The sequence below is a fragment of the Nerophis ophidion genome, linkage group LG02 (assembly GCF_033978795.1).
Source record: "Nerophis ophidion isolate RoL-2023_Sa linkage group LG02, RoL_Noph_v1.0, whole genome shotgun sequence".
In the NCBI taxonomy this organism is placed as follows: Eukaryota; Metazoa; Chordata; class Actinopteri; order Syngnathiformes; family Syngnathidae; genus Nerophis; species Nerophis ophidion.
Window position 1 is genome coordinate 17982146 of NC_084612.1, and position 24286 is coordinate 18006431.

At 41.5% G+C, this 24286-nt stretch overlaps 1 protein-coding gene across 2 annotated transcripts in view; it reads right to left on the bottom strand.

The window, feature by feature from the left end:
* LOC133537431 (FERM domain-containing protein 5-like) overlaps positions 1-24286 on the bottom strand; it is a 138643-nt gene that overhangs the window by 90558 nt on the left and 23799 nt on the right. Inside the window, exon 1 of one of the 2 annotated variants that reach the window (XM_061878447.1) lies at positions 9049-9125. The exons of the other annotated variant lie outside the window; for it this stretch is intronic. The gene's annotated coding sequence lies outside the window, so the exon portion shown is untranslated. Of the gene's footprint in view, positions 1-9048; positions 9126-24286 lie in introns of those variants that run through there. 2 annotated transcript variants of the gene reach the window in all.

Below are 24286 nucleotides of genomic sequence, written 5' to 3' on the forward strand. Positions count from 1 at the left end.
CAATTTGTAAGCAAATTGTCGAACAGTTTTAAAACAACATTTCTCAACGAGCTATTGGAAGGAATTTAGGGATTTTACTATCTATGGTCCATAAAATCATCAAAAAGTTCAGAGAATCTGGAGAAATCACTGCATGTAAGCGATGATATTACGGACTGTTGATCCCTCAGGCAGTGCTGCATAAAAAACAGACATTAGTGTGTAAAGGATATCACCACATGGGCTCAGGAACACTTCATAAAACCACTGTTAGTAACCACAGTTGGTTGCTACATCTGTAAGTGCAAGTTAAAACTCTGTTATGCAAAGCAAAACCCATTTATCAACAACACCAAGGAACGCCGCTGGCTTTGCTGGGCCCGAGATCATCTAAGATGGACTGATGCAAAGTTGAAAGGTGTTCTGTGGTTTGACGAGTCCACATTTCAAATTATATTTGGAAACTGTCGACGTGATGTCCTCCGAAACAAAGAGGAAAATAACCATCCGGATTGTTATAGGCGTGAAGTTCAAAAGCCAGTATCTGTGATGGTATGGGGGTGTATTAGTGCCCATGGCATGGGTAACTTACACATATGTAAAGGCACCATTAATGCTGAAAGGTCCATACAGGTTTTGGAGCAACATATGTTGTCATCCAAGCAACGTTATCATGGATGCCCCTGCTTATTTCAGCAAGACAATGCCAAGCCACGTGTTACAACAGCGTAGTTTCGTAGTAAAAGAGTGCGGGTACTTTCCTGGCCCGCCTGCAGTCCAGACCTGTCTCCAATCGAAAATGTGTGGCGCATTATGAAGCGTAAAATACGACAGCGGACTGTTGAACGACTAAAGCTCTACATAAAACAAGAATGGGAAAGAATTCCACTTTCAACGCTTCAACAATTAGTTTCCTCAGTTCCCAAATGTTTATTGAGTGTTGTTAATAGAAAAGCACAGAGGTGAACATGCCCTTTCCCAACTACTTTGGCACGTGTTGCAGCCATAAAATTCAAAGTTAATCATTATTTGAAAAAAAAATAAAGTTTATGAGTTTGAACTCATTCAACACTCCAATACGTGCACCATGACAGCAACCACCCACCCACCACCACGAAAAGAATACCTACCGGAATGAATAAAAGGCTATCGATGCTGTCATTTAGCAAAGCTGAATTTGACCAAGCAACCCCCCCGTACCGGAAAGCACTTGATGAAAGCGGATAGAGCTTCACCCTCACGCATGAACCCACGCCAGGAAACCAACCAAAAAATAGCAGAAAACGAAACAACATCCTCTGGTACAACCCCCCATTCAGCAAAAACGTCTCAACCAATATCGGCCACAAGTTCCTCACTCTGATCGACAAACACTTCCCCAAAGGCAACACCCTAAGAAAAATATTCAACAAGAACAACATTAAATTGAGCTACAGCTGTATGAGTAACATACAACAAATCATTTCAAACCACAACAAAGAAGTTGCAAAAGGACTGCCTGCCCCCAGACTAAACAACTCTGAAACCAATAAGGAATGTAACTGTCGCAAGAAACCTGATTGCCCTCTCAACGGGGGGTGCTTACAAACATCAGTCGTTTACCAACACGAAAGGACATTAGCACATCCAACACGTACGTAGGATTAACCGAAGGAGCGTTTAAAGCCAGATGGAATAATCACAAGGCCTCCTTTAGAAACCAGAACTTGCGGACTTCTACAGAACTCAGCAAGCACATTTGGAACCTCAAAGACAATAATGTTGAATATTCAATAATATGGCAAATTCTTCCATCCAGCACACCTTACAACAGTGGTAATAAAAGATGCAACCTATGCTTGAAAGAGAAACTGTTTATTATATATCATCCAGACCTGTCATCCCTAAACAGGCGCAGTGAAATCATATCAACATGCCGTCACAGACGGAAACACCTCCTAGGTAACACATGAGCCAATCACCACGCCCCGACGCCTGCCTGTACCCACCCACTCTGTGCCCTATATAAACCATTGTATGTGAATGCTTCCATTAAAATCTCCTGATGAATGAGGGAACCCCTCGTGAAACAGTTCTGTAGAGATGAAGTAGTCTTGTGATTTTTTCCACACATACATATTGCGCTCTACCACGGTATCGAGCAATATTCTCTGGATAATCCAATCAAGACATACAACATAAATTATATATTGCTTGTTGGTTCAAATAATAACCCTACTCAGTGGCCTAGTGGTTAGAGTGTCCACCCTGAGATCGGTAGGTCGTGAGTTCAAACCCCGGCCAAGTCATACCAAAGACTATAAAAATGTGACCCGTTACCTACCTGATTGGCACTCAGCATTAAGGGTTGGAATTGGGGGTTAAATCACCAAAAATGATTCCCGGGCGCGGCACTGCTGCTGCCCACTGCTCCCCTCACCTCCCAGGGGGTGATCAAGGGTGATGGGTCAAATGCAGAGAATAATTTCGCCACATCTAGTATGTGTGTGACAATCATTGGTACTTTAACTTCAATAATTAGTCGGGTGTTTAGTCCCCTTTAACACATAAACTTCTCGGAAAAAACAGAAAATGGTCATTCAGACTCCCTGCAGACCACCGAAAGGCTAAAAGTAAGTTTATCCATTTATTCATCTGATTGTTTGATGATATTTAAACTATGACATGGGTTAAAATCTCAGCACAGCACTGTTTTGATTGATTGAGACTTTTATTATTAGATTGCACAGTACGTATTCCGTACAATTGACCACTAAATGGTAACACGCAAATTGTTGTGATCCGATGGTCGGATCATCACCATATTGTAGTTTTTGTTCCATTTTGGTATCACTCTGCTGTTTGACGTGCTTAGTTCCTGTTTTGTTCGTTTCCATGGTTACACATTGATTTCACCTGCTACTCACGGTCCCGAACACCTGCTACAGTTAATCACCTTCACTATATAAGCCTTCCTCTTTTGTTTGTTCAGCCTGGGTTCGTAATTTGCTCTCACGCAACGATACGTTTGCTTTGATCATTTGCTTTCACGCAATTCTTACTATTCTCGCGAGCTCTCACACTACGCACCTCGTTCTTAGCTCTCATGCTAAATGTTTTATTTTTCCCTTTTGTGTGCCTACGTGCCAGTTTAATTTCGTATGTTGTATATCCTAGCTCTCATGCTAGCGTCTTTGGTTTGCTTTTTGTTGGCTCCAGTGTTTTTGTTCTCTAGCTCCTTTTGTTTGTTAAATTAATCTGTTAAACCTTACCTTGCTGTGTTCACGTTTTGACGCATCCACGAAGGAATCAACTTTGGCAGCCACCATGCCACACAGGTGTAATACAAATACGTTTTTCAACTTGTTTAAGTCTTGTCCACATTAATCAATTCATGGTACCGAAATAAATGTTATTGATGTATATTTTAAAAATGTTTTTTTTATTGTTGAATCGCTATAATGTGCGTCGTGACAGCATGAATGAATTTCATGTATATGCTCATACAATGCTAAAACTCATAGAACCAGTCTTCTCACTAAAAAAATAGTATCTACCCTATAAGAATCTTATACAAAAATATAATAAAGATAGACCAAAATTATTTAGAGTTTAATATGTAAACAATAAATTTAGATTTGGGTAAAAGACAGTGGGAGTTTTACAAAGCCAATGGCTGATTTCGGTGAAATGTTTTTCTCGCTCGGTTTCCAGTTTGACCTAGAAAAAGCAAGCACATTAATATAATGAATACTGTGTGCTGGTTTTTCCTAGCATAGCTGAAAAGTGACAAAAGACTTGTGCTTATGCATTTCTGCAATGTCAGGGGTACTGAAGTCGCTGACTAATTAATGAGCTGACTCATTTATATACAGTAGTGTATGTGACCGAGGAGACAGGAGAGCGCCTCAGTGGTGCACGAGGAAGTCGCGTTTGTAATCGCATCTGCAGGAAACACCTATTTGTTGACGGTTAAATCACAGTGTTTTCAACCTTTCTTTTAAAATATATACCTGAATTATACACTTTTGGTCATTTCATTAGGTAAACTATCCAATCAACTAATACAAAAGGTATATAAAAAAGCACAGTGAAACAATAATGCTCAGTCAGGCAGCTATTACTTTCACAATATATTTCATATTGTAGATGTCATTTGTAGTTGTGTACAACTCTACTGTAATGCAGTGTTTGTTAAATAGTGGCTCCAGAACCCCTGTGGTGTTGCGAGCAGCAGGGAAGATTTACCTGATTTGTGTCTGCACTCTAGTATTCATATTAGAATGCTACGCAAACCTGCAACTTGGTGGCAGCAGTGGTCATTTTAATCAACAGGCTGCCTGTTTGTAGTAGAATAATTAAGTAAACAGGAATTTATGTTTACTTACTACTATTGCTCAGTAAAAGTAGTAAATACACAGGAATACATAAGTACTTACTTTTATTACTTAGTAAACGTAGTATGTACACAGGAATATGTGTACTTACTACTATTACTCAGTAAATGTAGTAAATACACAAGACACTTGTGTACTTATTACTACAACCCAGTAAAAGTAGTAAGTGCACAAAAACACATGTGTACTTATTATTATAACCCAGTAAAAATAGCAAGGACACATGAACACATGTGTACTTATTACTACAAGCTAGTAAAGTAGTAGGTACACAAAAACACGTGTACTTAATACTACAACTCATTAAACACAGTAAGTACACAGGAACACATTTGTACTTATTACTAGCTCCTTTGTTGTCCTCTGTGTTTTAAAATGTTGGTTTCTATTTACTGTTTTAATTGGTTTTACCCTTTAAAATCGTTTTTAATCATATTTATTTTATATTGTTTTCATATTGGTTTTATATGTATTTTTTTTTTTTTTTTTTCAGTCATTGGTGAAGCTCAGAATAGTATCTGCATGTTGTTTTTAAGATTGTTGTGCAGCACTTTGGAAACATTTTGTTGTTTAAATGTGCTATATAAATAAAGTGGATTGGATTGGATAGAAGTAGTAAGTACACAGAAACACAAGTGTATTTATTATGATAACCCAGTAAAAGTCGTAGGTACACAGGAACATGTGTACTTATTACTACAACCCATTAAACGTAGTAAGTACACAGGAACACATGTGTACTCATTACTATAACCAAGTAAAAGTAGTAAGTACACAGAAACACAAGTGTACTTATTACAATAACCCAGTAAAAGTAGTAGGTACACAGGAACACATGTACTTATTACTATAACCAAGTAAAAGTAGTAAGTACACAGAAACACAAGTGTACTTATTACAATAACCCAGTAAAAGTAGTAGGTACACAGGAACACATGTACTTATTACTATAACCCAGGATTCTTTTTATAAAATATTTCATATCTAAAAGTTTGTTTTATTTTTTCAAAGGCATGTTGCATGTTCAGATTGTGTTTTGGGGGCCATGCACCAAAACCCATCCATCCATCCATTTTCTACCGCTTATTCCCTTTCCGGGTCGCGGGGGGCGCTGGCGCCTATCTCAGCTACAATCGGGCGGAAGGCAGAGTACACCCTGGACAAGTCGCCACCTCATCGCAGGGCATGCACCAACACAATTAATAACTTTCCCACTGGAATTAATTAATTTGAATGGGAAGTGATAGGCTACAGCACCCCCCGTCCCCCCAATAGGGAGAAGCGGTAAAAAATGGATGGATGGATGGGATACAAGTGTTTTAAGATAATAACTGTGTCATAGAATCAATTAAGCTACTAAATTGAGCTACTAAGGCAGAGGTGGGTGAACTTTTTGGCTCAGGGCGTCACATTGGCTTTTGGAATTTGGCAGTCGGGCCGGGGGAGCATATGATGCATTTCAAAGCATATCATATCTGTTGGAACAAAGAGTAATATTAATAATTAGCTTTATTGTCTGCGAGGAGAAATTTGTCTTGGAAATCAAGACACAGCGTATGTATGTATGTATGTATGTACATACATACATACATACATACATACATACATACATACATACAGTTAATCCGACAATACAGTGACAACAGTGAACAGTGCGCAGGTATATCAATTAGTTATGAGATCACACATTACACTCCCCCCGTATTGCACACCTCCTGTATTGCCCTATCCCAATATTGCACTGTTGAGCAGTGAAAACGCCTTCTCTGCAGTGATGAATCCATCTGGCAGTCTGATGGACCAGTCGTGGTTTGGAAGTTGCCAGGAGAAGGGTACATTTCAGACTGCACTGCTCCGAGGGTGAAATTTGGTGGAGGAGGAATTGTGGTGTGGGGTTGTTTATCAGAAGTTGGGCTTAGCCCCTTAGTTCCAGAGAAATGAACTTTAAATGCTCCAGGATACCAAAACATTTTGGAGAATTCCATGCTCCAAACCTTGTGGGAACCGTTTGGAGTGGGCGCCTTCCTCTTCCAACATGACTGTGCACTAGTGCACAAAGACATGGAGTCTGGTGTGGATTAACTTAAATGGCTTGCACAGAGTCCAGACCTGAACCCGATAGAACACCATTGGGATGAATTAGAACGGAGACTGAGGGCCAGGCCTTCTCGACCAACATCAGTGTGTGACCTCACCAATGCGCTTTTGAAAGAATGGTGGAAAATTCCTATGAACACACTCCGCAACCTTGTGGACAGCCTTCCCAGAAGAGTTGAAGCTGTAATAGCTGCAAAAGGTGGACCGACATCATGTGGAACCCTAGGGGTTAGGAATGGGATGGCAATTCAAGTTCATATGTGAGTCTAGTGGCCAAATACTTTTGGCAAAATAGTGTGCATAAAAGGGGTTAAACAAGCACTGCTTCTTACCAGTCCTTTAATGTTGAATTTTGAAAGCGTGAAGGTGATGTTCCTGAATGCAACGCGAAGTGCATTGCACCAACAACATGCGCAGCTCTCCGTCAATCCTCCCCATCCCCTTTTTTCCTCCCTTCTGTCAGGCATCACCTCTCCCCTCTCATCCAGCTTGCTGCACAGTGCATATACATCAAAGCTCACCATCTGCAAGGTCACAATGACCCCTAGTGAAGCGCACAAGGCCAAATGGGACACGAACCCCCCACGCCCTTGTTGTCACGTTGCTGAGGGAGGGGTCAATCATAGTAACACTTGGCACATTTGCCGTTATACAACATGAGCTATAGGTGAGGGGGTTTTTAGGTGAGCATCCATCACAGGTACACCCCCCGCGCCACGAAACCCACCTCAAAAGGAGCGTTAACCCCAATTTAAAAAGTGCCAAACGCTTAAGGAGCAACCATCCCAGAGGCAAACGTTAAAGTGGGCCACAAGAAAGTGACAAGGGAAGACAGCTCCATCTAATAAGTGAGAAAAGAGTTCAGAGCGAGGTTATTAGCATGCACAGAAGAGTGTGTTTCTGCCTCTGTGTGTGTGTGTGTGGGCGTGCGTGCGTGCGTGTGTGTGTGTGTGTGTGTGTGTGTGTGTGTGTGTGTGCGTGCGTGCGTGTGTGTGTTGCCGCAGAGCTTGGCCGTACACCAGCTTGACGACAGCAGCTAGAGAGTAGTGATGCAATAATCTTGTTACCATGGAGACCCGAGGTTCCCAAAAATCCAAGGGCAACAGAAAGTCACTGTTTTGGCTGGCTGGGATGCGGTGCTGAGATGAGACACATAAAGATGTCTGACCAGCTTATCACGGCTCTGAGACCTGCTATGCGCCTCTGATGTATTTTTAATGTCATTAAATTAATGTAGGAGGGAAAAGTGATGCTCTCCATTATAGATTTACTTTATGTACACTTCTGCCTACCACTGTGCTTAAACTCTGAATGAAGGTATCTTCCTATTTACACAGGTTATTGCTTCAAGTGATGATAATCCACTTTTACTTGCAAGACTTTAGCTTTGGAAGAATTGAAATTTGAAAAACATAAAGTAGCAAGAAATGTCAATAATGAATAAAGCATATCAAGTTTTAGTCACTTTGTCAGGTTTCAAACACTGATGACATATATTAAACAAGACAAGAAGCCATACATCCATCTTCTTCCGCTTATTCGAGGTCGGGTCGTGAGGGCAGTAGCCTAAACAGGGAAGCCCAGACTTCCCTCTCCCCAGCCACTTTGTCCAGCTCTTCCCGGGGAATCCCGAGGCGTTCCTAGGCCAGCCGGGAGACATAGTCTTCCCAACGTGACCTGGGTCTTCCACGTGGCCTCCTACTAGTCCGAAGTGCCTGAAACACCTCCCTCGGGAGTCGCTCGGTTGGCATCCTGACCAGATGCCCGAACCACCTCATCTGGCTCCTCTCGATGTGGAGGAGCAGCGGCTTTACTTTGAGCTCCTCCTGGATGGCAGAGCTTCTCACCCTGTCTCTAAGGGAGAGCCCCGCCACACGGCGGAGGAAACTCATTTCGGCCGCTTGTACACGGGATCTTGTCCTTTCGGTCATAACCCAAAGCTCATGACCATAGCTGAGGATGGGAACATAGATCGACCGGTAAATTGAGAGACATGCCTTCCGGCTCAGCTCCTTCTTCACCACAATGGATCGATACAGCGTCTGCATTACTGGAGGCGCTGCACCGTTCCGCCTTTCGACCTCACGATCCAATCTTCCCTCACTCGTGAACAAGACTCCGAGGTACTTGAACTCCTCCACTTGGGGCAAGATCTTCTCCCCAACCCGGAGTTGGCACTCCACCCTTTTCCGGGAGAGAACCATGGACTCGGACTTGGAGGTGCTGATTCTCATCGCAGTCGCTTCACACTCGGCTGCGAACCGATCCAGTGAGAGCTGAACATCTTGGTCAGATGAAGCTATCAGTACCACATCATCTACAAAAAGCAGAGGCCTAATCCTGCAGCCACCATACCACATACTCTCAACGCCCTAATTGAGCCTAGAAATTCTGTCCATAAAAGTTATGAACAGAATCGGTGACAAAGTGCAGCCTTGGCGGAGTCCAACCCTCACTGGAAACGGGTCCGACTTACTGCCGGCGATGCAGACCAACCTCTGACACTGATCATACAGGGAGCGGACAAGAAGCAAGGAATTAAACAGAGACAGAATTCAATTTAGCTCAATTGAGGAGAAACGCGTAGACACTGTACCCTTGTGCAGTGTCGTCCCACACTCTGATGAAAGATTGCACGCCTCCTCTTTTGGTTGGACTTTCCCTGGTTACATGGCAACAGCTGTTTCCAAAGGAAGGGGGTCGTGGACAGCCGCCGCCTTTGGTTACAAAACAGTTAAAAAAAAATAAGGTTGGCGTAAATAGCTGTTGCCTTTGGTCACAAAACAGTTCAAAGAAAACGTGCCTGGAGGGGGGTCAGGCCCTGCTTCCGCTCCGCTTTGTAGTTCTCGGGTCAAGACACAATCTTCCTTTGGATTACAATACATTAAAGAAACCAACACCCTCATGTCCCTCCCCATCCTACACAGTTGAGTTTTACAAGCCTTTTGCTTGGTAGGATCAAAGACAGCTTTTGTCCTCTCGCAGGGCGAGCTGAACTCAATGTAACACGAAGTTTTGTGATAACTTAGAAACAATCATTCTGATACTGACTGGTACTTTTAAGCGTACAGCAGCATGAGTGAGGAGTTTAGCTCGTACTGTCATGCGGACATGACATCAATCAATCAATCAATCAATCAATCAATGTTTATTTATACAGCCCTAAATCACAAGTGTCTCAAAGGGCTGCACAAGCCACTTCGACACCCTCGATTCAGAGCCCACATAAGGGCAAGGAAAAACTTACAACCCAGTGGAATGTCAATGTGAATGAACCCCCCGCCACCCAAGCCCCCACCCACCCCAACCCCATAGGGGAGACCGGATGCAATGGATGTCAAGTGGGTCTAACATAATATTGTGAAAGTCCAGTCCATAATGGACCTGCCATAATAGTAAGAGTCCAGTCCATAGTGGGGCCAGCAGGAGACCATCCCGAGCGGAGACGGGTCAGCAGCGCAGAGATGTCCCCAACCGATGCACAGGCGAGCGGTCCACCCCGGGTCCCGATACTGGACAGCCAGCACTTCAGCCGATGGCTGTGTCAATATGAATATGTACCAGATTTTGAAAAAAATTAAATAACTTTAGACACTCCTGCCCTTTAGTGTCATGTTTTCACATTGCAGCTCTTGGCGTGACCCCAGAATGCAGGAATGACAGGCGATGGGCAGGCAGGAATGTCCTTTTAATAGCGACCAGGCAAGGCAGCGACACAGGAACACAGGAGAGTATTCCGATATGCACACGACAACCGCCGCAGTAGAGCTTTGAGCTAAAATGGCGCAGCGACAGGACTTGAGCATCCGTGGCACTGGTACCGGCGAGAACTGGGCTTTGAGAAGCCAGAAAGCTGGTGTTGGCGGGTGTTGGAAACACTTTTTTGGGAAGCCGAGAAATGGTGTCTGGCACCTGGGTGAGCGAGGGCACGCTTGGCAGAGGCTGGCTGGCTGCGTGAGACAATCTGTGCAGCTGCTGTTGCAACTTGGGCCAGCAGGCGCTTGCCTCGGTTGTTGATGCTTCTTCGCACACGCACTTGAGCATGCCTTAGCCATTTTGGCTCACAGCGAAATGGGTAAACAGCTCAACAAAGTGTGCTCAGGGATTATCAAATTTGATTTTAGGTGGAGTTTTTTTTCAAAAGGGTGCCTGTGATGGCAGAGACAAAAAGTGTGATGACGACCATAGAGCCAGAAATGGAACTCATTGTGACATTGTTTTGGTTGCTCAGTACAATATGGCTGAAGTGAAAATAAGTTTCACACTTCGGTCATCATTGTTAATCCTGACAACACAATTTCAACCTGATTTATGGTTATACTTTTTTAGCGCTTTTCTACCTTCAAAGTACTCAAAGCTCTTTGACACTATTTCCACAATCACCCATTCACACACACATTCACACGCTGATGGCGAGACTTGCCATGCAAGGCGCTAACCAGGACCCATCAGGAGCAAGGGTGAAGTGTCTTGCTCAAGGACACAACGGACGTGACTAGTGTGGTAGAAGGTGGGGATTGAACCAGGAACCCTCAAGTTGCTGGCACAGCCACTCTCCCAACTGCTTTAACTGTTTTAATGACATTCAGACTTTACTTAAAGGGGAACATTATCACCAAACCTTTGCAAGCGTCAATATATACCTTGATGTTGCAGAAAAAAGACCATGTATTTTTTTAACCGATTTCCGAACTCTAAATGGGTGAATTTTGGCAAATTAAACACCTATCTGTTTATCGGTCTTTTAGCAATGAAACTCATTTATTTTCCGTTTTTTCGACTATTTTTTGGAACCTCGGAGACATCATGCCTCGTCGGTGTGTTGTCGGAGGGTGTAACAACACTAACAGGGAGGGATTCAAATTGCACCACTGGCAAGAAATCTGCCGCCAGACCCCCATTGAATTTGCCAAAGTGTCTTCACATTTGACCGACGATGCTAAGACAGACATGGCACAGAGATGTATGGATAACCTGCGGATGCATTTGCAACGATTAAGTCAACGAAATCACAAAGGTGAGTTTTGTTGATGTTGTTGACTTATGTGCTAATCAGACATATTTGGTCACGGCATGACTGCCAGCTAATCGATGCCAACATGCTACGCTAATAGATGCTATCATGCTATTTACCCTAGCTGTATGTACATTTGAAACTAGATACCCACATTTAATGCGAAACAAACACTTACCAATCGACGGATTTAAGTTGTTCCAGTGTCACAAGATGCGAAAGTCCTGATCGTTTGGTCCGCACATTTTACCGGCGATGCTAATAAGGCAGCCATGCTATGGGGCACTTCATTAGGTACACCCATGCTATGGGCGAATAGCGTCAATACCTATTCGCTCAATAGCTTCAATTTCTTCTTCAATTTCGTTTTCGATATCTGCCTCCATACTCCGACCATCTGTTTCAATACATGCGTAATCTGTTGAATCGCTTAAGCCGCTGAAATCCGAGTCTGAATCCGAGCTAATGTCGCTATATCTTGCTATGGTAACCGCCATGTTGTTTGTATTGGCAGCACTGTATGACGTCACAGGGAAATGGATAGTGGTTTCGAAGATAGCGAAAAGAAGGCATTTTAAAGCTTTATTTAGGGATATTCCGGGACCGGTAAAATTTTGAAAAAAACTTCAAAAAATACAACAAGCCACTGGGAACGGATTTTTATTGTAATTAACCCTTTTGAAATTGTGATAATGTTCCCCTTTAAATCAATAACGGAAGCAGCATCTCCTTAATCGGAAAAAACAACAGCGGAAATATGTCCGGTGAAAAACCGTCCGACTGGAACTCTCTAATAACTAAAGTTCCTTGGGTGAATAATGTTTTAGTGCTTTCATGGCGAGTTTACTGACAGATATACTGTAAGTACAAACGTTTGTAAAAACTTTACATTACTTTGTATTAGAAATGGCAACAGTTGATGATGAATGTCTTATAATATGAAGACAGAAGAAAAAGAAAAGCTTATCGACTACAGCGTCTATACGGACTACAAAGGCAAACGCGCAGTTTTTTCAAGATTTATGCAGATCCCAAATACAGATCAGCAGGTACCAGAAGGTAAGAAAAGTTGCGTTTGCATAATATTGCGAAAAAAAGCACCAGATAATATGTGTTATTGCTTTCCTCCTCTCTAAGGTTCTCATAGTCATTATTGTCACCGACGTCCCACTGGGTCATTATTGTCACCGATGTCCCACTGGGTGTGAATTTTCCTTGCCCTTATGTGGGCCTACCGAGGATGTCGTGGTGGTTTGTGCAGCCCTTTGAGACACTAGTGATTTAGGGCTATATAAGTAAACATTGATTGATTGATTGATAATAATACTCGTATATTGAAGCACATCAAACGGTGCAACCTACACTTATCGCTTATGTTTGACTGCCATCTACTGGTCACACTTATCATTACACCATGTACCAAATAAAATAGCTTCAAGGTGGGTAACGCACTGTCCAGTTTGGAGGAAAAAAAACTAGGATTTTAAGTGCGCCTAATAGTCCGGAAAATACGGTATACATCTCCTACATCAAAAAACGTTCAATAACCATTTTCTTGCGACTGGATCATTGCACACGCACCATCACAACACTGTGAGCGCACCTTCAACATGCTAATAATAAGTTATGCTGTCCAGAATGCGTGTCAATACAGCCCAGTGAAGAACATACACATCATATTTTTTTGCGTATGTCAACAACATGACAAAGCGCCACAAGTTGGACCATTTCAGGGCATTTAATCGATCGCAACTGGACTCTTTGGTTTGTCTTAGAAGACGCTTAGCCTCTCACCCGAGGAGGCTTCATCAGTTTTGGCTCATAGATGGTTAGATCTGGTCTTAGACTTAGATTGTTCAGATCTAGCCAGATCAGACCAAGGTAAGTCTATGAACAGGAACCGATGAAACCTACTCGGCTGAGAGGCTAAGCGTCTTCTAAGACGAACCAAGCAGTCCGGTTGCAATCGATTCAATGCCCTGAGATTACAATGACTTGGATGGATGAGAACATTCATAGACAAGTTAGACTTAGACTTCCTTTTATTGTCATTCAAATTTGAACTTTACAGTACAGAAAAGAACAACATGTTGTTGCATTAGATCTTTGTAGTGCAGGATAAAAAAGCAATAAGGTTCTCATAGTCATTATTGTCACCGACGTCCGACTGGGTCATTATTGTCACCGATGTCCCACTGGGTGTGAGTTTTCCTTGCCCTTATGTGGGCCTACCGAGGATGTCGTGGTGGTTTGTGCAGCCCTTTGAGACACTAGTGATTTAGGGCTATATAAGTAAACATTGATTGATTGATTGATTGATAGATATAAATAAATAGATTACTGTACGGATAAATACATTGCACTTTTGCACATTCATCCACGTATACGGATGTATGTTATATTGTCTTTATATTCCAGCGAGTTAATCCGTTTTTAGGAGGGAATTGAGGGAATTATTATAATGCATTCAAGAGTCTTATGGCCTGGGGGAAGAAGCTGTTACAGAATCTGGAGGTTTTGCTATGGAGGCTGCAGAACCTCTTTTTAGAGTCCAGCAGTGAAAACAGTCCTTGGTGGGGTTGGCAGGAGTCTCTACAGATTTTCTGAGTCCTGGTCAGGCAGCGGCTTTTTGCGATTTCCTGGAAAGGAGGAAGAGAAGTCCTGATGATCTTTTCTGCCGTCCTCCCCACTCTCTGCTGAGACTTCCAGTGTGAGGCACTGCAGGCTCCAGTCCAGACAGAGATGCAGTTGGACCATATGATACCATAAATGTGGAAGGAAATGAGTGTCTCCATGGTAACATGCGAAATCCTCATTTAAAAAAGGCAGTCTGCACCACTTTTAAAGTCTTATCAGATCACCCCCATCACGCCCACTAATAGCGCACACAATTTTATAGTTTGCAAACGTTATTAACTGTTTTTTGGACCTTAACAGCTCAGGTCCCTCATGTTTTCAAGTTTCATTGTAAAGTAGTTCACTTCTTTTTGCACTTGAAAACATCTGCCTAAAGCACTTCCTATTTTGTTGAGCCAGCGGCCCATTAGCACACCTTTGACGCATGTAATTGAAAGGCGTCTTGATGTAAAGACTACTATTTAGTTCACCTGGCTTCAATGTGCACCGTGCAGCGTGTTGGAAGGCGAAGAAGCGCCAGCAGCTTCTTGATGTCAATGTCTGAGAGAGTATCATTCATGAGCATGCGGTGCACCTCTTGGAGACGCTTGGAAAAGAAATGGGGCGAGAGGACAAAAAAGCTCAAGCATGGTCCCTCTTTTTTTCTGCACGGTGGGCAGAAAAGATGAGAACCACGGTTACAAGGAGGACAACGAGGGTTGAGCGGCTGATAACGGAGTCATGCTTGATATTCCACGCACATACGCTCGCTATAGCACGGTTTAAAAATAGACCGCAGTGCACCCAGCTGAAAGGAGACCGGGGTTGCTGAATGGAGGGCGGCAGGGGGGGTGCAGACTGGACATGGAGAAAGCCAGGTGAATGGTTTTGCCCCGTCAGTTGAAAAGAGACATGGTGGCTGCAAAGTCATGGCTAATTAGCAGTGTAAGGCTTTGCATGCCGACCTTTGACCTCCGTTAACCCAAGCATCTTTGAGCGTCCTAATAAAGGACAAGAATCCCTAAAAGGTGGAAGAAAATAGTTTGTTTACTATTTTCACCCTTGACCTTAAAGGCCTACTGAAATGAGATTTTCTTATTTAAACGGGGATAGCAGGTCCATTCTATGTGTCATACTTGACCATTTCGCGATATTGCCATATTTTTGCTGAAAGGATTTAGTAGAGAACATCCACGATAAAGTTTGCAACTGTCGGTGTTAAGAGGAAAACCCTGCCTCTACCGGAAGTCGCAGACGATGACGTTCCACGTGTGATGGCTCCTCACATATTCACATTGTTTTTAATGGGAGCCTCCAACAAAAAGTGCTATTCGAATTCCCCCATTAATTTGACCGAGGATGAAAGATTCGTGTTTGAGGATATTGATAGCGACGGATTAGAAAAAAAACAAAAAAACAATAAAAAAAACGCGATTGCAATCGCGTTGCATTGAGACGGATTCATATGTTTTTAGAGACATTTACTTGGATAATTCTGAGAAATCCCTTATCTTTCTATTGTGTTGCTAGTGTTTTAGTGAGTTTAACAGTACCTGATAGTCTGAAGAGTACGTCCACGGCCGGGTGTTGACGCGCAGTGTCTCGGGGAAGTCGACGGCAGCTGTACGGGAGGCGCAAGCTCAGCTGATATCCGGTAAGTGGCGACTTTTTAACCAAAATTTTCTCACGGAAACCGGCTGGTTGACAAGTGGTCGGGAACCATGTCCGCTGTGATCCATAGGAAAGTTTCAACTCCGTGAATTTTAAACAAGGAATCACAGTGTGTTTGTGTGGCTAAAGGCTAAAGCTTCCCAACTCCATCTTGCTACTTTGACTTCTCCAATATTAATTGAACAAATTGCAAAAGACTCAGCAACACAGATCTCCAAAATACTGTGTAATTATGCCGTTAAAGCAGACGACTTTTAGCTGTGTGTGTGTGTGCAGCGCTCATACTTCCTAAAAACCCGTGACATCTTGCGTACACGTCGCCATTACACGACGTTTTCAAGACGAAACTCCCGGGAAATTTAAAATTGTAATTTAGTCAACTAAAAAGGCCGTATTGGCATGTGTTGCAATGTTAATATTTCATCATTGTTATATAAACTATCAGACTGCGTGGTGGGTAGTAGTGGGTTTCAGTAGGCCTTTAACCACCTTAGCCACTGTTGACTGTAAGCTGAGTCTAAAATAGTTTATTTGGTTTTACTCGATGCCACCATGGATGGTTACTAGCGATGGCAAAGAGGACAGGTGTGGTGGTTACCTTAGAGGCGAAAATAAAGAAATGACCAAATGGAGGATATGGAGCATTTTTTTAAATTCTGTTTTATAGAGAAGATTGTACATGAATTGACCTCATAACAATTGCAGCAACTCAAGCTGGAGTTGTTTAGTGAAGCGAGAAGGGCTGAATTGCAATTTTGTGTTTGTCTTTGCGAGAGTGAGTGTGTGTGTGTGTGTTGAAATGACACACACACTGTAGCATACACAGTAATGCACTGGAAGGTCGCTCATTAGTGGATTTTGTCATTCTGCTACAAAGTGATTTTCTCTTTTTGCCTTTCCTTCCAAAAACTCCTGACAAGTAAAGGATCTCTGACTTTGTTTTTTACATTAGGTCCTTCGAAACCTTCGAAGACAGAAGAGTGCTCCTGTCACATAGAGAGAGGAGCGTTTCTGCAACGTGTTCTTAAAACCCTTCAGTGCTCTATAGCAGTGGTCCCCAACCGTTTTGTATCCGCGGACCGGTCAACACTAAATAATTTGTCCCTTTTTTTTTTCTTTTTTCTTTTTTTCTTCTTTGTCATGAAAAAGGGACGTTTTTGTCATGAAAAAGGGAGTTTTTTGTGGTCGGTGCACTATTTGTAAGTGTATATTGTGTTTTTTATGTTGATTTGTTAAAAAAAAAAAATTTTTTTTTTTTTTTTTTTTTTTTATATTAAAAATTATTCTGCAGCCCGGTACCAATCGGGCCATGGCTCTATAGCAGTGGTTCTCAAATGGGGGTACTCGTTTTTTTTGTGAAGAAATGTTTAGAATTAAGTTCATGACTCCATATGGATCTCTATTACAATCCCCAAAGAGGGCACTTTAAGTTGATGATTACTTCTATGTGTAGAAATCTTTATTTATAATTGAATCACCTGTTTATTTTTTAACACATTTTTTGTTATTTTTATATATTTTTTTCCAAATAGTTCAAGAATGGGACCCATTGCCTCCCTGCCTGACACTCAGCATCAAGGGTTGGAATTAGGGTTAAATCACCATAAATGATTCTCAGGCGCGGCACCACTGCTGCCCACTGCTCCCCTCACTTCCCAGGGGGTGATCAAGGGGATGGGTCAAATGCAGGGGACACATTTCACCACACCTAGTGTGTGTGTGACAATCATTGGTACTTTATCATTGGGGACGGCGTGGCGAAGTTGGGAGAGTGGCCGTGCCAGCAATTTGAGAGTGGCTGGTTCAATCCCCACCTTCTACCATCCTAGTCACTTCCGTTGTGTCCTTGGGCAAGACACTTCACCCTATCTCCTGATGGGTCCTGTTTAGCGCCTTGCATGGCAGCTCCCGCCATCAGTGTATGAATGTGTGTGTGTGTGAATGTGGAAATACTGTCAAAGCGCTTTGGGCTCCTTAAAAAGGGGTACAAAAGCGCTATACAAGTACAACCAGTTACCATTTTTTCCATTTTAACTTAAAAAAAAAATAAACCACATGGTGTTAATGCACCAGTTAAGGTAAATGAGCAAACTACATAAATGACATACTGCAATTTGATTTTGATATAATTTTTTTATCTTGATAGATTGAAAATTAACACCAGTGATGACTGATGAACATTATCACATAAATTATTCAGAAAGAATAAATAACAACAACTAAAGATAGAATACTATTGACCGCAACATGGAAGTGTAAAAAACCCCCCAAAAAATTATGACTTGTACATTTTCAGAATGTGCTTGATCTATTTTTAAACAAAGAAAACAATCTGAAGTTGTCTTTATCTTTAAGTTATCGTGGCGTGATTTTACTAGTCCAGCCGTAGATTTTCCTCCTTGTGGCCCCCGATCTAAATTGAGTTTGACAGTCCTGTTATAAACAAGACTTCGGTCACCACAAAGTGATGAAAACCAGAACACACAACTATGAGTGTACGATTTTTTTTTTGGGCCAGTAACAATTTACACCACAACCATCTTCAACACAAATAAATCTCAGTCACAACGGGGGAGCCACACAGCACACAGCAGTCACTCAGATCACCTCTGTGAAAACACCATCGGTCTGCTGATTAAATATCAGTCGCCTGGCAAGCTTGCAAAGATCATGAATAAGACATGAACTGAGCTGGCCAAAGGCGACACGACCATCTTCAAGTTCATGTCGCAAGTGCAGATAACCACGAGTGAGATCCTCGACTACTCCTCAACTACTTTTCTGATGCGTTCGGCTCACTTGAAAAAAAAAACGTCATCCTCCTCCTACTACGACTTTTCTTGCCTTTCAAGTCAACAGAGAAGAATTCCCTTGCGGGCTTAAAAGCTGTGATGGATTTCTCCGCCTCTGTGATGCTGAGACATCACAGTCATCTTTGGCACTCTGCTGCTGCCAGAGGGGTCAAAGGTCGGAATAGTAAAACATCAGCAGAGGAGGCATCCATTTCCAGTCTCCTTTTGGCGCTGGTGAGCTAGCGTACAACTGTAACTGCTCCCATACTTCACATTCAGTGCGGCCATTTAGTTCCAAATTAAACCATAATGTTATTATGGATCCCAAATGTGGTAGGAAGATGACATCATCATCATCATTAACGTTTGTATTAACACAGTGGCTCTAAATTGTTCCTATAGGTAATAATGGCCATAGAAAAAAATGAGTTCCAGGGTCAAAATTGTGACATCATAAAACATTCTCAACTGTCGTACCAATGTAAAAAAAAAAAAAAAAAAAAATAAAATAACCACTGCTAATATTAAAGAGGAATTGCACTTTTTAGGGGAATTTTGCCTATCGTTCACAATCCATATGAGAGAGGAAGTTTTTTGGGGGTTTTTTTGCATTCAAATATGTAATAATCAGCGGGAGCAATCAATTCTGCCTCTACATCACTTAAAAAAATTATCCAAAAACTGCCAACAATACTTAATATACGTTCTGTAACCTGTATAATAACAAAGCTGTAGCTTTTTATTATTGTAAGAGCAAACACTGATGAACTGTTTTCTAGCGGAGCAACACTATGGCATTAGTCGTACGCTAGCTTCTTGTGTCAGCAGCTGAATGCCTTTTGAGTTTGTAAAGCACATCACAATGTGATAGAACACCAACCTGTACCAACTGAAAAATATAAACAATCATATTACAGTATCTGTAAAGTATTAGCCCACATTTCATGTTTTGTTTGTTAACAGCTAACTCGGCAGTGTATACTAGGTAGGGCTGGGCGATATATCGCGGGTTTGTCTCTGTGCGATATAGAAAATGACTATATCATAATATTCGAGTATACGTTCTCACACAGTTGCTTTTGGCTGCGGGCATTCAGGCTCTTCTCACTCTTTCCTGTCTCTCCTCAGACAAGCAGGCGCACATTCTTACATACATCACGTAATACGTCACACATGTGTCCGCCCTCGCAGGGCAGAGAGTTAGCATACTGGGCTACGTTAGCTGCTAACGTAGCCGTACGAGAGAAAGAAGGTGCGGATCTGGTAACAAATGAAGGAAGACTTAATTCCCAATAAAAACAGCAGGGTTTCGATCGTCTGGCGATGGATCGGCTTCAAGTGGGAATATGTCGAACAGACAACCTTAATTTGCCAAGTGTTGGGGGGAAAAAGCGTTGCTATAAAAAGTAGCATTACTGCTAATATGTAGTATCATTTGTAAAGTCACTCGCTAGAGAATGAAGAGAATTTCATAACCTTAGTAACATACCACGTAGTGAAGGAAAAATACTATTTGATTTCCTATTATGCAGCTCATTTTTATTTGAGACTTAAAATGTCTCTGACAATCTTGCACTTTCTGTTTTGGAAATGACATGAATGTTTGTGCCATTGCTTAATAACTTTAATAAATACAGTTTTGGTCAATTGACGTTGTTGTGATTTCCCTCTCTGCATGAAAGTTTAAAATGAGCATATATTAATGCAGTATGAAGAAGAATGTTTTAATGTATACACATAGAATCATCATACTGCTGTGATTATATGCATCAAGTGTTCATTCAAGGCCAAGGCAAAATATCGTAATATATATCGTATATCGCAATATGGCCTAAAGATATCGTGATATTAAAAAAAGGCAATATCGCCCACCCCTAATACTAAGTATGATATGCTGCGTGTATCATGATCAATATTATAGTGACTCACTCGATGGACAGTTGTTTGTTCGGTCCAATTGGTCAAGGACGTTTTTCCAAATTGATTTTGGATAAACACTCCATTTATGTCGGCATAGCTTGGCTCCAGAGTCACTACTCTTCGGCTTCCCTCAGCTCCAACTCTCTCTACGTGCTCGCTTCTATAACGAGCGGCTCATCTTCCGTATATTCAGCTTCGAAAAGATAAGTTTGTGAATCCTCATTGTCCAAAAATAGCCATCTCAGTCACCAAGTCTGCCATTATTAGAACACACACGCATTAGTTGCCGGAAGTAAGTACTCACATTTGTTCGGAGGTGTGTCTATATGGGAACGGAAATAAATGTGATGAGGAAATAACATCATATATATACTTGCAGTGTGTATATTAAATATTGATGGAGGGGTTTGAAGTTGTTTCAGAAGGCTTTGAAGGTCACAATGGCAACTCCCACTAGCAACAGTTTGCAAGCGTTTTTTTAATCTTTCTTTAGAATTAACAAAAAAAGACGTGTGTTCTTGTCTCTTATAATGATTGTGAATGATAGGCGAAATTCCAAAACAATAGCTTTTTCTTTTTAGCACTTTCAATTGTCACACAATCGCAAACCCTCAGGAAATAGTCTGATTGGATTAGTTAGATTTTCTGAACTGGCATTTTAAAAGTTACATTTTAACATTCTTACTCTCTGGCACTCATCGAAGACGGACGCCCACGCTTTCAGCGCTTCACCCCACATGTTTTAACTCTCGAGTTGTCGTAATATGTATATGTGCTTTGCTTGAGTTTTTTCCTGGTCTCTAATTAACCCAGCCCTGCAGGAAATTATTTTGCCGCTTGGGACTCCCACTTCCCCCTATATTTACCATTTTTCCGACCTTTTTTGTGGGGCGCCGCCCATGTGGTGACTCGTTCAATTGTCCTGAAAATTTAATTTTGTTGTACTTTTCAAGTGCAATGGCAATAACTTTTCAACCATCCAACATGATATACTTGTTTAAGCGCAAAAATTGGTTAACTGCTCTTATTTATTTATTTTTTTCAAACTAAATATTTAATAACAAGCAAAGATTTAACTTAATTACCAGTGCTTTTGCGTCTCTGATTATGCCTTACATAGCATAAAATCCAATAACTGTTAACATAACTGTTACCAGGGCCCCTGGCATAAACATATGTCAATCAATAAATCGAAGATTACTTATGTAGCCCTTAATCGCAAATGTCTCAAAGGGCTGCGCAAGCCACAACGACGTCCAACATGTGGGCGTTTAAGACCACAGCCACGAAAGTGCATTATAAAAAGGCTCTGACCTTGTTGAAGTTGTTTTGGACTAGGCCAAAAACACTATTTGTTTAGGGCCACATAAAGACTGTTGCACAAGGGTAAAACAAACAAATTAAACATTGTAAGACTTAAAAATAACAAATGGCTCAACTTTGATGTTGATAGGAAGTATCGATGAGTGTCATGATACCGAAGTTTGACTGCATACTGCATGTAAACTTTCCATACTACCCGTGTATATTATTTTAACATAAGTTGAAGCTACGCTTTCTTTTTGGTCAAAAATTCAAATTCTAATTTATGATTTGGTTTTCAAAGTTTTCTGAGACTTCATGATTTGGGGACATAATGCATGACAGTGCCTCAATTTCTGATGAGAGACAAATTTCCCCAATATTGTAGTACATTCAATATATTTTAGCCAAACAGAATAATCATGTGCAGTAGGGATTTGGAAGGGTGCTCATATGGCCCCATTCGTCGTGGTTTACCTGATACACGAAACGTGAAGAATTGCATCAGACGGCCATAGAGTGTTGTATAGGTTAAAACCTGTATTGTGTCACTTGCTCAGTAGAGTGGCGCTTTCCATCGTTTTCCATCGCTGTCCATCAACCCCTTTACCTTCCACTCACCCAAGATCCACCCAGGAATGAGGCCACATGAATCCCTTTTTTACTGTATTTAAAAAAAACAAAGAACACTACATTGATTGATTGATTGATTGAAACTTATAATTAGTATATTGCACAGTACAGTACATATTCCGTACAATTGACCACTAAATGTTAAATGGTAAGTTTTTCAACTTGTTTTAGTCGGGGTCCTTCAGTGTGTGTTGAAATGGTCCAACATCCCCTGAGGTTTTGGTTTGGACACCAGGCCTCGCCTGACAGTGGATGGTTACAGAAGCAGCAGTTTATGCTAAATTTAGGCATTATTATTAATTTAGTGGAGCACAAGCACCCCTCCAAAAAACATGAGCAACAATCTTGATTGTGTGAATAAAACAATCTTCCATTTAGTTTAATTTCAGACAGGTCCAAAATGTTAGTACCTGGAAAAACAACAACAAATGCAATAGGTAACGTTGGAAATAAACTGCAGTACGGGGATAGAAAGAATCATTACATTTTAGATACCAGTAGAAGTACTAGAATATTTATGTCTTGGTTTGTTTTATTTTTTCCTTTAACTCTTTTAGTTTGTGTTGTGCAAATGCAATCCCAGTACCAATCAAAATGATTTTTCCTGCTGCAGGCCTGATGCAGATCTGATCTATTGCCATGTGAGCGAGTCTCGTTATTCTCTCTATGGTGATGTTATTCCATCATGAATCCTTCATCTAGGATAAATAACCGGCAGTGCATGGCATGAATATCAATTAAGAGTGAGTGACTGTACAGTATGAACACTCCCACACCGGTGGAAAGGCGCGGACTACAGTACTGTCCGGTGGTACTTCAACTTAAGATTGTTTTGAGATCAGAGCTGTCTCTCGGCTAATTGTTATGCTTTAAGTTGCAAACCAAAATTTGATTCACAATCATTCCGTGTCATTAGTTGGGGTAGCAAATGTCACATTGAACCCCTGATCAACACATCCGGCCTTATTCGCGAGCATTAAATTTGTAGCTTAGAGATGATCTTGAATTTGAATGGAAAAAAGTGATTGAGAAGGACAGTGCTGACAAAAAGAAACTGGGGATGATAATCATTGATTTAAAAAAAAGAAATCAACAAAACCATGATAGAACATTTAGCTGACTTGGCACATCACTGCTAGTCTAATAAATGATTTCAGTCTATTTCAACATGAAATGTTGATTTGACATACAAGTGTTTTGAGTTATGAGCTTCGTCACGAAACCATTTAAACTCATAAGATTTATTTATTACTCTATATCACACTGACTTTAAATGCAGAAAATGTCTACACTGTTTTTACTTCACCCATATGTACTTTAAATGGGGAAGGGTACCAAATTCGGTACTTTTATGAGTCCCAACCAAATTCTGTCAATACTATTGGGTACTAATTCATGTGAAATAGTTCCACATAGAGATGTTCGATAATATCGGACTGCCGATATTATCGACCGATAAATGCTTTAATATGTAATATCGGAAATTATCGGCATCGGTTTCAAAAAGTTAAATTTATGATTTTTTAAAACGCCGCTGTACAGATTGGTTCCCGGACGTAGGGAGAAGTACAATGCGCCAAAAAACCTTAAAGGCACTGCCTTTGTGTGCCGGCCCAATCACATTATATCTACGGCTTTTCACACACATAAGTAAATGCAAAGCATACTTGGTTAACAGCCATACAGGTCACACTGAGGATGGCTGTATAAACAACTTTGACACTGTTTTAAATAGGCGCCAAACTGTGAACCCACACCAAACAAGAATGACATACACATTTCGGGAGAACATCCCATAGAAAAATACCCAGAACCACTTGCAGCACTAACTCTTCCAGGACGCTACATTATACACCCCCTGCTGTCCCCCACCTCAACCCCGCCCA